We start from the raw sequence: 15,799 nt of genomic DNA on the forward strand, positions 1-15,799 counted from the left end.
TCCATCCATCCATCCATCCATCCATCCATCCATCCATCCATCCATCCAATATTTATTAAACACTAACTATGTACTGAAAAGTCTAGTAGAGGGATAAGGCACAAACACAGTGATGAGTCACAATAATATATAATTAGTTTATTAGAGAGGTGCAGAATTAAGATTTGTGTAAGGTTTATGTGGGAAGATTGATTGTAGTAGTAAGTAAAATATAGACTGTTTAGTTAATTTGCATATCATTTCTTTGGAAATTCCTCTAAGGAAATTTTTTTTTAAAGTTAAGTAACTTGCTCAAGGTTACACGGCAAGTTATTTCTGAGTGTGGTGCTAAGTATCTGAGCCTGGATTTGATCCCCGTCATCCTGACACTGGAGCTAGTGCTCTTACTCGCTGAGCCACCTGGCCACCCCTGGAAATTTTTTAAAAAGATATTTCTACAAAAATCAATTCTCAATAGAGAAAAGAATGCCATTGAATAATTGTCAATTGATAGACTCCTAGGAGAATGATTTAGTAGACCAAAATCTGGAGAGCTTGGGTAATTAAAGAGAACATTACATCATCTAATTATACTGGCAGACTATAGCCAACCTTATAGTTATGTAAGAATGTTACTGTGGCTCAGAGGAGGAAATGTAAGGTTAACTGTAGCTTATAAGAAAAAATGTTATATAAGGGGAATAACTAGAATTTACCACTATTCTATATTTATTCCAACTCTAATGCTGGATATTCTGCTATACTTTCTTTAAATCATTCAGTTAAGACCCAATTTTTCTATGCATCAGTTTTCCCAGAACTCTGACCTCAGAGGTCTTCAAGTTGCCCATCACAGTATATTATCTAAACGACTCATTTTGTAAAACTATGATTTTTTCCAAGAGAAGCTGAGGGTTGAGTGGATATTGTCCCACAGAAATGCAAACCTACCTTAGCTTATTGAAATCATGCATCTTACCAGCAGAACTTTATCTCTGCCACTATGTGAGAAAACAGCATTACACATTGATTAAGCATATTTTCTATCATTTTTTTAGCTAATCCATAAGATTATCTCTAACTTTTCCTATACCTCCTATATAGTATTTTAAACAAACCAAGTGAGCTCCTATAACATAATAGAAACACACAATAGATAAATACATAGTCCTTTGTTTCACTTGTTCATTTTTATTAAAACCTGTTCATATTCACATTTTTTCTTTTATAAAACATAGAACAATACTGAGTATGTAGAAGGTAATCAACTGATTACTTTTAATTAATTTAAATTTAATTTAATTAATACATTGTATTAGTTAAATGCATTGAAAGTCAATACATATGAAAGCACTGATAATTGTTATTTTCATAATTTAGTATTTAATACTTATCTTACCAAATCCTGCCTTCATCTTGTAGAATTTTTCTAGTTATGTAGTCCATGTCTTTTAGACATCTTAGAATCTAGATCTGAGAGCAAGAGTATAGATTATAAGCTTCTGGAAGTGTACTTATTGTACATAGTAAAATGCCTTTCATGTTGTAGGCACTTAATAACTATTTGTTAATTTGAATTGAATGAACCAAATAGAAGTTAGATAATATTCTATCTATAGCAATCATCTACTTCTATACCTATCTGTTGTGTAAATTTATCTTTGCATCTAGTATCTATGCCTTTAAGACTCTTTCCTTATCGGTATCTGTCTATGTAATCCCTCATATCTGTTTCTGTGACTCTCACATAGTATTAGCTATAGCAACATGATAAAAAGAGGTAAGAATATTGGAAATAGAGTCAGAAAGCCTAGGCTCAAATCTCAGCTCTGCTACTTACTAACCTGTGTGACCTTGTGTCACTCTGGGCCCCATTATCCTTATTTGTGAAATGAAGGGCTTAAACTAGATGATCTCTAAAGTCTCTCCCAGCGTTAATGGATCTGTTTCTATGAACATTTTCATCCATTTCTATAAATGTTTTGATAGAAACAATATTTTCATAGACTGGCTAGGGATATCTTAAGATTCCACACCATTCTAAATAGACTAATTTTTCCTTAAAGAGATTTGAAAGTATCCTTGAGATTTAATTAACTCAGGAAATTAAGACCCAGTCCTTGATGTTTCTTCCTGACTGTCTATGCACAGAAAAGTCATGAAGAACTCCACCTGACTCCTGAGAATTTGGACCAGTAAGGCTGTCAATGTGACCAACATTGGAAAACTAATTCTGGAAAGCTGGGTCCAGCTAAATCATCTATCCTTTCCCTGCTCTGAATGTCCTTCACTTGCTATAACCTCCTTTTTCTAACTCTTAGGTAAAATAGTAAGTATCTCATTTCATTCCAATCTTGTACTTGAGCCACTAGACCTTCTTGGTCAGCTTTAACCCACCATAATATCTATGCAATATTCATGTGTCTGTGTATTCAGAAACATGTTTGCTTTGATACATGCTAAAGGACCATACCTAGTTGGTTTGTATTAGGGCATAGTTTAAAGTCAGCTTCATATAAAAAAGGAAAAGAAAAGGGGTTTTCTTAAATTCAATGTTTCCAAGTTTATCAGTTTTCACATAGAACAACCACGTAATATTTTAATGAAAGATGTTTAAAGATTGGCAGACAGCCAGTAAGCATTCAACAGAGCCTCTAAACTCAGTGGTTTTTATGGGTGGGATGTTTTTCTGAACGAAGAAAACAATGGGTTTTTTTGTACTATTTGTGTTGTTGTACTGTTGTATCTGTACTGTTTGCCAACAGTACCAGTAGAATCACTGACACTGAAATGGACTTGGTTTGTCCATTAAAATACTTAATTTCTCATTAATTTTAAAAATTTTCTTCAGGCTGAACCTGTCCCTGGAATAAAATATAAGCTTGAAAATGAATTTTATTTAAATGATATCTAAAAACAATTTGAATTTAATTTAAAAAGGAATTAATTTGTGATCACTTGCTTTTCCAGTCTATTATAGTGATTATCTTAATTTTTGTACTAACAGTACTAACAGGATCCTGATCAATCCTTCTTAAACATTTATGCATAATCAGGATGATGCAATACAATATATGAAATGAAAAAAAAAATTGTTCAGAAATACTTTAAATGAAAACAAATTGCTTAAGGAGTCTAGGCAGATACCCAACCGATTAGTGTGCCAATATCAGCTTCTGGTTGCCCACATTTAGCAAACAGACAAGGAATAACTCACCTAATTTGATTTGTTTCTGTGAAAACATGACATTAGGAGAAAGAACATTATAGGGGAAAGTTACTTCTACAACTTTATAGTAGGGTTTGTAAAGTTTATTTATAATATAATATTATTGTAAAGTGATGTTGTCCAGGCCTAAATTAAATAGAATTTTACTGTAGACAGTTTGTTGTTTCAGTTAACATGGGAACTTTTGAGGGGACCATAGAGTGCCATTATCATCTCTCTTTCTATAGCAGAAAAGGGAACCTATCATAATGTATAGAGTATTGAATTTGGAATCAGGAAGGTCTGGGTTCAAATCTCACTTCTGACACATACTAGCTGTATGACAATAGACAAGTCTCTGAACCTATATAAGCCACAGTTTCTTAATATGTAAAAACAGTGACAATAGCTGAGTGTGTTATTGCATGCCTATAATCCCCGTTACTGGAGGGGCTGACTCCAGTAGATTGCTCCAGCATAGGAGTGCTAAATTGTAGTAGTCTAAGACAATTGACTATTAGCACTTAGTCTGGAACCAATGTGGTAAGCCCCTGGGAGCAGGTGGCTAGCAGAAGCAAGCTAAGAAGGAGCAAATTGATCCAGGTCAGAAATGGAAGAGGTCAAAGCTTCTGACCTTATTAGGAATGGGACTGGGCCCTTCAGGGGCCACTACATTTTTAGCCTTGGTGAGATAGGAAGACCTAGTTGAGAGAGAGAGAGAGAAAGAGAAAGGAAGGAAGGAAGGACAATAGGGAGGGAGGGAGGAAGGAGGGAAGGAAGGAAAGAAAGAAAGAAAAAGGGAGGGAAGGAGAGAGGGAGGGAGGAAGGAAGAGAAGAGGCATAATAAGATAACTTCTATAATACCTGTCATAGAATTATTGAGAAGCTCAAATGAAATAATGTATGTATGAAAGCATTTTGTAAATGTTAAAACACTAAATATATGTCAGTGATTATCATATAGAAAGTGAGGGATTTGTTTCAGTTGCCAACTAAGTATATGTTAAAAACATGCTGATATTCTTGATTAAAAACTCAAGGAATACAGTCTTGTACATTGGATTTCTTCCAAAGAATGAAAATTTCCTAGAGATGAAAAACACTAAGAAGCAAGCCAAGAAGAAAAAGATGATAAGAAAGCTTTCTAACTAGAAGAACTGAAAAAAAGAAGTGTTTGAAATGCTGATCAACAAGAACTACATGATAACAATGAGATTGTTCATGAGAATAGATCTGGACCTTCTAAGGAAGAAACATGATTTTATATACCATGGAAATAGAAGGTGGATCATGCAAAAACTCTCAGCCAAAATTGTTGACTGATTCATGTGGAATCAAGTCTAAATAACACAAAGGCAGGAGGAAATGCTAAGAGACTGTGTGACAGAATTAGGGTACAAAAATATCTCAACAGGCTCCAATCAGGGTGCTAATACAACAGTATGATATTTAATAAAGTTAAGTGCAAGATCCTATACTTATGAAGTATAGGCTCAGGGAGCTGTGGCATAAGAGTAACTTGTATGAAAACAGGCTGAAGGGTTTTAATTGACTGTAAACTCAATAGGAATCAGTAGTACTATTTAGCTAACACATAGGTCACATAGAAGTATAGCATCCAAAACAAAGAACATGATTTATTTATCCATTTCATTGTCTGCTGGTCAGATCCTAGGTTATATATATAATTTTTTTTTGCCTTTTTGGAGGGCAATTGGGGTTAAGTAGCTTGCCCAAGGTTACATGGCTAGTTTTTGTGTGTGTGTGTAGGTGTTAAGTGTCTGAGGCTGGAACCAAACTCAGGTCTCCTGACTCCGGGGCCAGCACTCTATTCACTGCGCCACCTAGCCACCCCTCTATGTAGAATATTTTGAGAGGATAAGGTTGGCATTGTAAGCTAGAGAAGAAGTGTCAAAGTCCTGGTGGAGCCATGCTGCCTGTAAAACCTGAGTGTAGCCAAACTAGATTAAAATATCATTGGCAAATGCTCAAGAAAACAAATAAAAATACAATACAGAATAGCAATGTTCAGTTGTGGTTCTCTAAGTCAATATACCTCCAATGTGGATCTATTTCTATTTGAGTTTGGCACCGCTGTACTAGAGGACTTCATGAAAAGAGGAGCATAATGAAGAAGGGATTCAAAATTATATCATATGAGTAGCAGTTAAACTAATTGAGCATATTTAGCTCACATGATTCAATTCAACCAACATTAAGTACCTACTTTGTGCAGGGTTCTATGTTAGATTTTGGGATGATTCAAGGTTTATATAAGACAAAGTTCCTGTCCTTATGGAACTTACAATATAATAGGAGAAGACCAGAGGGCACATGATAGCTTTCTTTAAATAGTTGAAGGTTTGTCATGTGGGAAAGTCATATTAAACTTAGTCTATGTGGCTCCACAGAACAGAACTAGGACCAATCAGTGGAATTTATAAGGAAGCAGTTTTTGCCTTAATATTCCCCACCATAGTCCTACTCTGATGCCTTATAATGGAGTAGAGGAAGCACCAGTAGACCACTTTTTCTGGCAGGTTTTGCCAAACTAGAAAGATTTCAAGTCAGGCACCTGTGATGGAATATATGTCTCCCATCTGAAGACTAGCTAAATTAAATTGGGAGAAGCTTATCACTAGGTTGGCTGAAGGGTGGTGAATTTTGTTTTTTTACCGCAGCACCTCTTGAAGACCATCTACTAAGTCATAGAGGACTTGTTATCTATATTAGTCGAGGGAATAACCACACCAATTAAATCACGGATATTTGAAATATTGACAGGTAAGAAAGAACTTTCTAACATTAGAGCTGACCAAACATCAGATAGGTTCATCATAAGGTGATGAATTCATTGTCCTTGGAAGTAGAAAAGGAGAGCTGAAATGACATCTTTTAGAGGATTTTTTTTATACTGAATAGAGACTTGCACTTAATACCTCAAAAATTATTTCCAACTCTTAAGCTGCTATGTAAACTTATGAAAATTTGAGCCAAATCTGATTAGCAAGTTGTTTTAGCCTAAATTTAAATGAAAAATTTCATAGTTCAATCATTAAAACTTTTTTGGACTCAAAATGTTGAATCTTATATGTTCCTAAAATGAAGGAATTTTAAACATCATGGACTTCTAGGAACAGTAGAGTCTTGGAAGACATTCAGCAGTCCTCTAGTCCATCTCTCTTTGACTAGCTTAATCTAATATATTTCAATATCACTCATTGAGTTTTTAAAATTAAGCTACCAAAATTTTGCAGAAAAGTAGTTTAAAAGATATTTTTCAGTAACATTTTATCATATTTTAAAATAGCACATACTTACCCTGGGGACCATATGTCTTGGGGAGTTGCCATTTATATACCAACTCATAAGTAGCTAACATTTTACTTAGAGTATTACCCCCCAAATATTGAATAGCCAACAAAATTATTACATTATGTATAATCAGAGGTAGCTTAAGAACAAGTGCAGTCAGTTCAATATATTAAAAGAAGGGGATTAGGCAAGGATTGGGGATGAGTGAGTGTTCTATTGTTGATGAGTAAAGCATCTTATCAAGCAAAAGCCAGGGCTTCAGTCAGAGTGACCTGGGTGAGTTTTGGGGGAAGTAGGGGAAGGGAGGAAAGGACAGAGACATAAGGACACAAAGATTTAAGGCTGAAAGTCAGTAAGTTCTGTTCTACATGTATAAGGAGACAGGTGAAAATGATCAAGGCAACATTAATATCAAAAACCCTAGCAGCAACTTCCCTCGATGAGTGCCCCATTGCTTCTGGAACAGGTTTTCCGTTCCTTCCCATACCTCTTCTCAAATCCTGACCCAAACTATTTTGTCCCCATTTGAAGATGTTGTCCTCGCGCACTTCCTAAGGCCCTTTATATGATATCCAAGCTATGTAATATGTCTAAGGGGAGGATCCAGGGAAAGATTCCTTGAGCTCTCAAAGAGAGGTGTGGTGTCTGAATGATCCACCCATTCATCATTACATTAACACACAAAGGCAATGAGCTTGATAACCCTCATTTCTGACAAGTCTTCATGTGTGAGCAGGAAGTTTCTAGACTTGAGCAAGTGTTATTTCTGTATGCTGTTTACTGTTAATAGTGAAAATGCATTAAACTTATAAAGCTTCACTATTTAGCAGAGCTGTTTCTATATATCCACATATCTATGTTATATCTTCTAATTCACCCAGGTCTTGGCACAGTTTCTATTTTGGTAAACTAAAAACATCATGAATTGATACAGACTGTTAATTATTTCCTGATGTAGGCGACTAAAATAATGTCTCTAAAATATGGCTTCCCCAAAAGGAGGTTAAGAGTCAGTAATGTAGGGGTGGCCAGGTGGCATGGTGATATTTTGTACTTCTTTTCCCATCTGGCCAGATTTTTTTAAAGATTTATTTTATTTGTTATTATACATACACACATGAATATAAAGTAAATTTATACATTACATATATTTATTTGTTATATGTTATTTTATGTTCTATGTTATGTTATTGTAGCATGTAATTTTCTTTGGTGTTTTTTGTGTCTCTTTTACCAAACTGTGAATTGTTTTTTAAATAATTTTCTTATATCACTCTCATTTCTTTTCCTCAATTTTCCTCTAACACTCTTATTTGATCTTTAAATAATTTTCTTTAGCTCTTCTAGGAATTATTTTTGGATTTGTATCCAATCTGCATTTTTTTTTTTTGATGCTTGGCTTATAGCTCTTTTCACATAGTTGTCTTCTGAGTTTGTGTCTTGATCTTAAGTGTTGTCGCAGTAACTTTTTATTGTCATGTTTTTGTTGTTGCTGCTTGCTTGCTCATTTTTCTCAGCCTATTTCTTGACTTTGAACTTCATGTTAAAGTTGGACTTTGTTCGTCTGTTGGGGGTAAAGAGATATAGCAACGGGCATTTTCCTAAGCACTGAACATTTTTAGGCTTTCGTTTTCACAACTTGTTCAAGGGTCTGTAAGTTCTCTGTGCTTCTAAGGTGGCATGATCCAATGAGTGATGTGCTCATTGCTCTTCTGGTTTGTGCTCTGGTCCTTACTGAGAAAGGCTTCCTGTTTCATTACAGCCACAAGTACTCTTTAAAAAAATGACAAGCCACTCCAGTATCTTTGCCAAGAAAACCTCATGGACAGTCCACAAGATCATGAAGACTAATGATTGTTACTAATGATAATTAATGATTAAGCAACAAAAACAACTGTTATTCAATGTTGGGGCAACTAGGTGTGTGTACATGTGTGTGTATGCATGTGTGTGTGTGTGTGTGTGTGTGTGTGTGTGTGTGTGTGGTGTATAGAGTACTGGGCCTAGAGTCAAGAAGACCTGACTTCAAATCTGTCCTCAGAAATTTACTAGTTGCTCAGCCCTGGGAAAATCACTTAACCTCTGTTTACCTTAATCCCCTGGAGAAGGAAATGGCAAATCACTCCAGTATCTTTGCCAAGGAAAACCTATTAATGGTATGACCCATGGGCTCACAAAAAGATGGACATGATTGAATGATTGAACAACAACAGTAATCCAATGTTACAGGAAGGAAGGAAGAAGGGTATATCTATGCCATTTTTTTTTCAGAGAAATACTGGCAGATCCTCCCAAAACAGGATTAGTGAACCAATACAAGGGAACAGCATGTTCCTGTGATTTGTCACTTGTATAATTAATCTATTCTATAGTTATAAATAGAATATAGGACATTGATTTTTTGGTATGTAGCTCTATGAGGTTTCTTACCTAGGCATCCCTTTCTTTTTGATTGAGGCAGCTTGACTTTTGGGTAAAGAAAAATAGAGAATAATTGCTCTCAGAGCAGTGTGAGGTATAAAATGATCATTTTGATTACATTAAACTAATTTTTTGTACAAAGAAAACATGTAGCCAAGATCAAAAGGAAAGCAGAAAATCGGGGGAAAAAATTATAGACAGATTCTCAGATAAAGACCTCATATGTCAAATATATAAAGACCTTTGTCAAATCTCTTAAGAATACGAAGCATTTCCCAATTGATAAATTGTCAAAGGATATGAACAGGCAGTTTTCCAATAAAGAAATCAAAACAATTTATAGTCATACAAAAATGCTTTACATTATTGATTAGAGAAATGCAAATTAAAACAACTTTGAGATATCATTTTATACCTATTAGATTGGCTAAAATGATTCAAGGGGAAAACAACAAATGTTGGAGAGGATGTGGAAAATTTGGGACACTAATTCACTGTTAGTAGAACTGTGAACTAATCCAGCCATTTTGGAGAGCAATCTGGAATTGTGCCCAAAGGCTTATTAAATTGCCTATATCCTACATACCACTACTAGTTCTGTTTCCCAAGATGGTTAGGAAAAAAGGAAAAGAATCTATCTATTCTAAAATATTTATAGTAGTTCTCTTTATAGTGGGAAAAAAACTGGAAATTGTGGGGGCATATGTCAATTGGGGAATGACTGAACAAGTTGTGGTATATGATCATAATGGAATATTACTGTGCTATAAGAAATGATGAGTTTGTCTTAGAAAAACTTGGATAGACTTGTGCAAAATAATGATAAGCAAAATGAGCAGAACCAAGAGAATGTTGTATACAGAACAACAGTATTGCTTTCAGAATAACCTTGAGTGTCTAAATCATTTTGACTGTTATACATACCCAAATCAATTATAAAGGACATATGAAGGAAGATACTATCTACACCCAGAGAAAGAACTGATAAATATGTGTGTGTGTGTGTGTGTGTGTGTGTGTGTCTTATGGTAGCCACCTCTAGGGTGGGGTGGGATGGAGAGAGGGAAGAAAAAGAAAAAAAAAGAAAGTTACATGACAACTTTATTATATATTTAAAAGAAATAGTGAGTTGTACATAATAAATTTTCAGTTTCATGTGCAATCATCTTTTTTTTCTATTCTGCTATGTTATGGAAATACTTGTTTTATTCCTTAAGTTCAGAATAAAATAAATGAAATCTTATAAAAGAATTTCTCTCAGAAAGCACAGATACTAAAGAACTAACCAAGAGTTATGATTTCAAGAACTTGAAGGGGGAAGGGAATAAGCATATATATGTGTGTGTGAATATGTATGTGTGAGTGTCTTCTATGTACCAGACACTATGCTACATGTTTTTGCAACAACAATAAAATTTCTAACATATTTACAGAACTTTAAAGTTCGCAAAGTGCATTATAAATATTATCCCATTCGGTTCCCATATCAGTTCTGGGAGGTAGATGCTATTATTATCCCCATTTAACAGATGAAGAGACAGAGAGATAGAAGTTAAGTGACTTTCCTAGAGTCATACAACTAGTAACTATCTGAAGTTATATTTGAACTCTGGTATTTTCTGATTCCTGGCCCAGTCCTCTATCCATTGTTCCACCAGTTGCTTAAGTCATAGAACTTCCATAAAAGAGTCTGGTAGAAAATTAACTTCCTAAATTGCTTTGAATTGAGGATTTAAAAGCTCAGTCTAGTTTTTAACCCAATTAGAATGAGAGTGGGCCTGATTATAGAGAAAGGGATTACAATAAAGTGAAACTTTTAGGAAAGATTAAGCCTACCTCTAATGCAATTGAATATAGCAACTATTTATTAAGTATTTACTATGTGCAAGCTAAGATACATGACATTGAAAATCTGGAGGCTTTTTCTGATTCCTTCTTCACTCAGTTGCTAGTGCTTTTCCCTGTGTCCCCTGCTGAAATAATTTAAATTTACTTCGCATGTATTTTCTATATATTTATGTGTATATGTATATTTCCCTTTATATAATATGAATAACCTGAGGGCAGGAACGGTTTTATTTTTTTTTTCATACCTTGAGTCTAACATAGTACCTGGTACTATGAAATTGATTCATATTCATATCATAATTTGTTCAACCATTTCTCAGTTGCTGGTACAAAAGTACAGCTATAAATATTTTTGCAGGTATGGATCCTTTTTTTTTTCCTTTCTTTGTCTCTTTGAGGTACATGCCTTGTAGGAATGTCATTAAGTTTGGCTATAATTACAGTTTAATTCAGAAGAGTTGAATCAATGAACAGTTTCATCAACAGTATATTGTTGTCCTTTAACCTACCCTCCAACAATGATGATTTCCTATTTTTGCCACTTTGCCAATCTGATGGGTAAAGTGGAGTCCTCTGAATTTCTTTAGTTTGTGCTTTTGTTATTATTAGTGATTTGGAGCATTTCTCATATGGTTGTTGATAACTTGCATTTCTGTCCTTGAAAACTGCCTTCATACCTCTTGACTATTTGTTCATCTATTGGGGAATAGCTCTTATTATTAATTTTAAAAATAAACTCCTTTTATACTTTTATCAGAAACTTTTTCTGGAAGACTTTTCTCCCCTGTAAATCATGTTAATCTTAATTGCATTAATTTTGTGCAAAACCTTTTCAGTTTGATGTAATCAAAATTGCTCATTTAATCTACTAGGAACTTCTCTATCCTTTGTTTGGTTAAGAAGACTTCCTCTGTTCAGTGTTGTCAAAGGAATTTATGTTCCTGTTCCTCTAATTGAATTATGTTAAGATTTATTAAATCTAAGTCATCTATTCATTTGGAGCTTTTTGTGGTATATGGTATGATATGTTGCTAGAGAACCAAATTTCTGCTGAACTCCTCTCCTTTCCTAATTTGTTTTGTTTAATAGGAAAATCTCACAACAGTAGTTAGATATCTTGAGTTTATCTTGCGGCATCTAAGTGGAGCTTCCAGTCAGAAAGATCTCAGTTCAAATCCTGTCTCAGGAACTTGCTAGCTCTGTGAACTGAGCAAGTCACATCTTCTCTAGGCCTTGGTTTCCAATAAAATAATGCACCTACCTACCAGGGCTGTTATGAGAATCAAATGAGATAACATATATGCAGTACTTTGGAAACTTTAAAGTATTACATAAATGCCAATTATTATTATCAAACACTGTGCTCTATGGACTATTTCTTTGGGATGTTAAATACCTTATATGTTGTACTGATAAATGTTCTGTTTTTTAAATCTCTATCAAATAGTTTTGATGATTACTTTTTTGTAATCTAACTTGATCCCTATTACAGTAAGCCCCTCTTTCTTCTTCACTTTTTCTGTTACTTCTCTCAGAATTCTCCAAATTCACTTTTACTACTTATGTAATTAACTCTTTGCTAGTTTGACTGGCATGATACTGAATCTGAAGAATAATTTAGAAAGTATTATCACTTTTATTGTAATAGCATAGCACAGCCACAAGTGATTAATATCTATACAATTTGAGTATGTTTATTTCTATTAAGTATTTATAGTTGCTTTTACAAAATTTCTGAGTGCTATGATAAACTCCCAGATTTTTTGTGCATTCTATAGTTATTTCAAAAGTAATTTTTCTGTGGTTTCTTTAAAAAAAAAAGCAATTGGGGTTAAGTAACTTGCTCAAGGTTATATGGACAGTTTTTTTTTGTGTGGGTGTTAAGTATCTGAAGCTGGAACCAATCCCGGGTCCTCCAGACTCCGGGGCCGGCAATCTTACTCACCGCGCCACCTAGCTGCCCCATTTTCTGTTGTTTCTTAAAGGGACAATTCAATATTCAGCAATACTTAGCAATATTCAGAAAGGTTGATAATTTGGGGGGCATTTTATAGCCTACCACTTTATTGAAGTTATTAATTCTTTCAATTAACTTGGTTTACTTAGAACTCTAAACATTCAGCTATCATATATTAAAAAAGAGATTATTCTGTTTCTTGCTGTTGCTAATTTTCTTAATTTCCTTCTCTCTTTTTTTTAACATTGTTATAGCTAGAATATCTAGAACTCTATAAAATAATAGTGATGGCAATGGATAACCTTGCTTTTACTTTTTACGGTATTGGAAAGGCTTCTAGCATTATTCCATTGTAGATAATACTGTCTTTTGGTTTTTACTATTTATAAACCATATTAAGGAATGTTCTTCTTATTCCTAAATTTCTATAAGTTTTTAATGTAAAGGGATACCGCACTTTATAAGAAAATAAACCTTTTCTGCATCTATTATATGATCATGTAATTTTTATTTTTGTTATTAATATGTTCTATTGTTTATAGTTTACTGATGAACCAACCTTGTATTCCTAGAATATATCCAACTTGGTCATTTAATATGATGCCATAGCCTCAGCTTATATTTTATTCAATATTTTTGCACTGATCTATTATTTTATTTGTCTTCTTTGCATTTCTTTTAAAGATTAAATTTGAACTTTTAAATTAAATTAACAAATTTATTTCCTCCTCTCACTTCATTCTTTATTGGGGGGAAATATTCTTGCCATGTATAATAAAAAAAAAGTTTCTCATTGACTATATCATGCACACACACATCACACATACACACATACACTCACACACAGAGGAGTTAGGTAGAACACAGTGAATAGAGTGCCAGATTTAGAATCAGAAAGATTTGGCTAAATACAACCTCAGATACTTACTAGCATGTGACACTGGGCAAGTCATGGAACCCTGTTTGCCTCAATTTTCTCATTTGTCAAATAAGCTGGAGAAGGAAATGGCAAATCACTCCAGTATCTCAAGAGTTCTTTAGCATGGCAGAAAATCAAAGGCCTAATGGTTCTTGGATTATATCAGTAGATGCCAGCCATCTAGAGATTAGATAAATATTGGAAGATCTTAAGAGGCAGTAGCAGGGCAAATGATAAATTCTGGTGGTCCTTCATCTTATAAGAAAAAAGTAGTGCTGGTGATTCTAATCTCATTAAAGGCCTGTGAGCAGTTAATTAGTCTACATGGTTTCTTGACAGCTCAGAGCCAAGAGGTGCAGAGTAAAAGGAGAAGAAAAGTAGAAGGAAGAGAGAAAGGACACTGTCAGTGGTGACAATTCATCTCCATTCCTGGCTGTCTTGGATGGGTTTTAGATGGTCCACAGCCAAAGGAAAGGGAGAAGGGTGAAGGGTACTACTAGTAATGGCAGATCATGCAGGCCATCCTAGATAGATTCTATTAAGATCTTAAATTCTTTCTTATTTATCTTTTTGTTAGGTCTATTAGGTTGGGAAAGGAGGCACAGGTTCTGCCTATTTCTTCTTGTAATTCTCTTGTTTTTCTCTAGGTACTATGCCCTTCAATTCATACATATTCAGGTCACATTGCATTGTCTATCATGCCTTTAAGTATAACATAGCTTCCTTGATTATCTTTTTTTGTCTTAAGCTATTGAGATTATGATTGCTCTCTTCACTTTTATGAATTTATCTGAACCATAATAAACTTTGCAACATTAGATCTTCATTTTAACTATATGTGAATTTTCATTTTACTTATGTTTCTTATAAATAACTTAATGTTATATTCTACTTTCTGAATCTTTCTGCTACTCCATTTCATTTTATAAAAGAGTTAATAATAACAGTCACATTCATTTACTGAAATAATTTTTTCAATTATAAACATTTATTTTTTTCTTATTTTTTCTCATTTCTATCACCTCCCTTAATATGGGAAAAAAGGAATAAAAGCAGAATCTATATAAAACATATGCATAGACAAGCAAATTACTATGTTAGCTATGTCCAAAAATATATCTTATTCTGCACATTAGTTCACCATCTCTCTGTCAGGAGGTGGGTAATTCTGACTGTAATTTTTTTGGTACCTGAATTAATTTTTTCTGGCTGCTGCCTATCTTTTATTCCTTGACTTGGAAGGTTTGGATTTAGGCATTTTCAGTTTTAGGATTCTTTCAGATTCTTTTAAGTGCATTCTTTCTATTTTCACTTTGCTTTTCAACCCTAATAAATTTGAACAAATTCTTTTCTGATTTCTTGAAATATGGTGTTCAGGATTTTTATTTTGTCATGGTTTCTAGGGAGAATGATAATTTTAGAATTGTGTTTCCTTAAGTTCTGGATCAGTCATTTTTCATAGTAAGTAAATTGTCTTTTCTCCCCATTTTTCAACCATTTGATTTTTTCCTATTAATTACTGTTGTGTGATGGAATCATTGAGTTTTGATTGCTTCATTCTGTTTTTCAGGGAATCTGCTACTTGAATATGGTTTCAACTGCTATTCTAAACTACTCATCCTCTTTCTATTCCTGGCTCCAGAATTCTAATTTCATTTATTTTCTCTTCCTTTATTTCTTCTAGTCTCTGTGGCCAAGCAATTTTTCCCCTTGATGCTCTATTCATCTTTGTTATGGAGCTAAACACTTGTTCTGGGTTTACTTCTTATACATCTCAAACCCATAGTACTTTTTCATTGTGCTTGGTGTTTTCTTCTGTTTACTCATATTTCTTCCCTCAGTTCTTAGATTGGGACATTGTGCCACAGTAATAGTTCATCCCCTCCAGCATACTTGGATGGGTTAGGTAGACCTTGTTTTCCTGTTTACTGGTGTAGTATGGATGCCATTGTCATTGTCATTCTGAATGGAGTTGCTGGTATCCTCTCACACTTTCATCTACCCCACCCCTACACATACTTTAATTCCTAATTTCTACCTACTAAGTTGGTCCTTTCTCTGTTGCTTTTAGGAGTGAACAGGAATAGGAATCTGTCAGGGCTAGCCAGAGCTGAGAATGGGGTCAACTATTATTTTTTGTATTTATTGTCCC

General features: G+C 34.1%; 1 protein-coding gene across 1 annotated transcript in view; it reads left to right on the forward strand.

Annotated features, from left to right (window-relative positions):
- Positions 1–15,799, forward strand: part of CAMK4 (calcium/calmodulin dependent protein kinase IV) — a 219,255-nt gene that overhangs the window by 77,890 nt on the left and 125,566 nt on the right. The window lies entirely within an intron of this gene.

This window comes from Petaurus breviceps, unplaced genomic scaffold (assembly GCF_028583685.1).
Source record: "Petaurus breviceps papuanus isolate PSGF00001 unplaced genomic scaffold, PetGlider_PUasm1.0 229, whole genome shotgun sequence".
Classification (NCBI taxonomy): domain Eukaryota; kingdom Metazoa; phylum Chordata; class Mammalia; order Diprotodontia; family Petauridae; genus Petaurus; species Petaurus breviceps.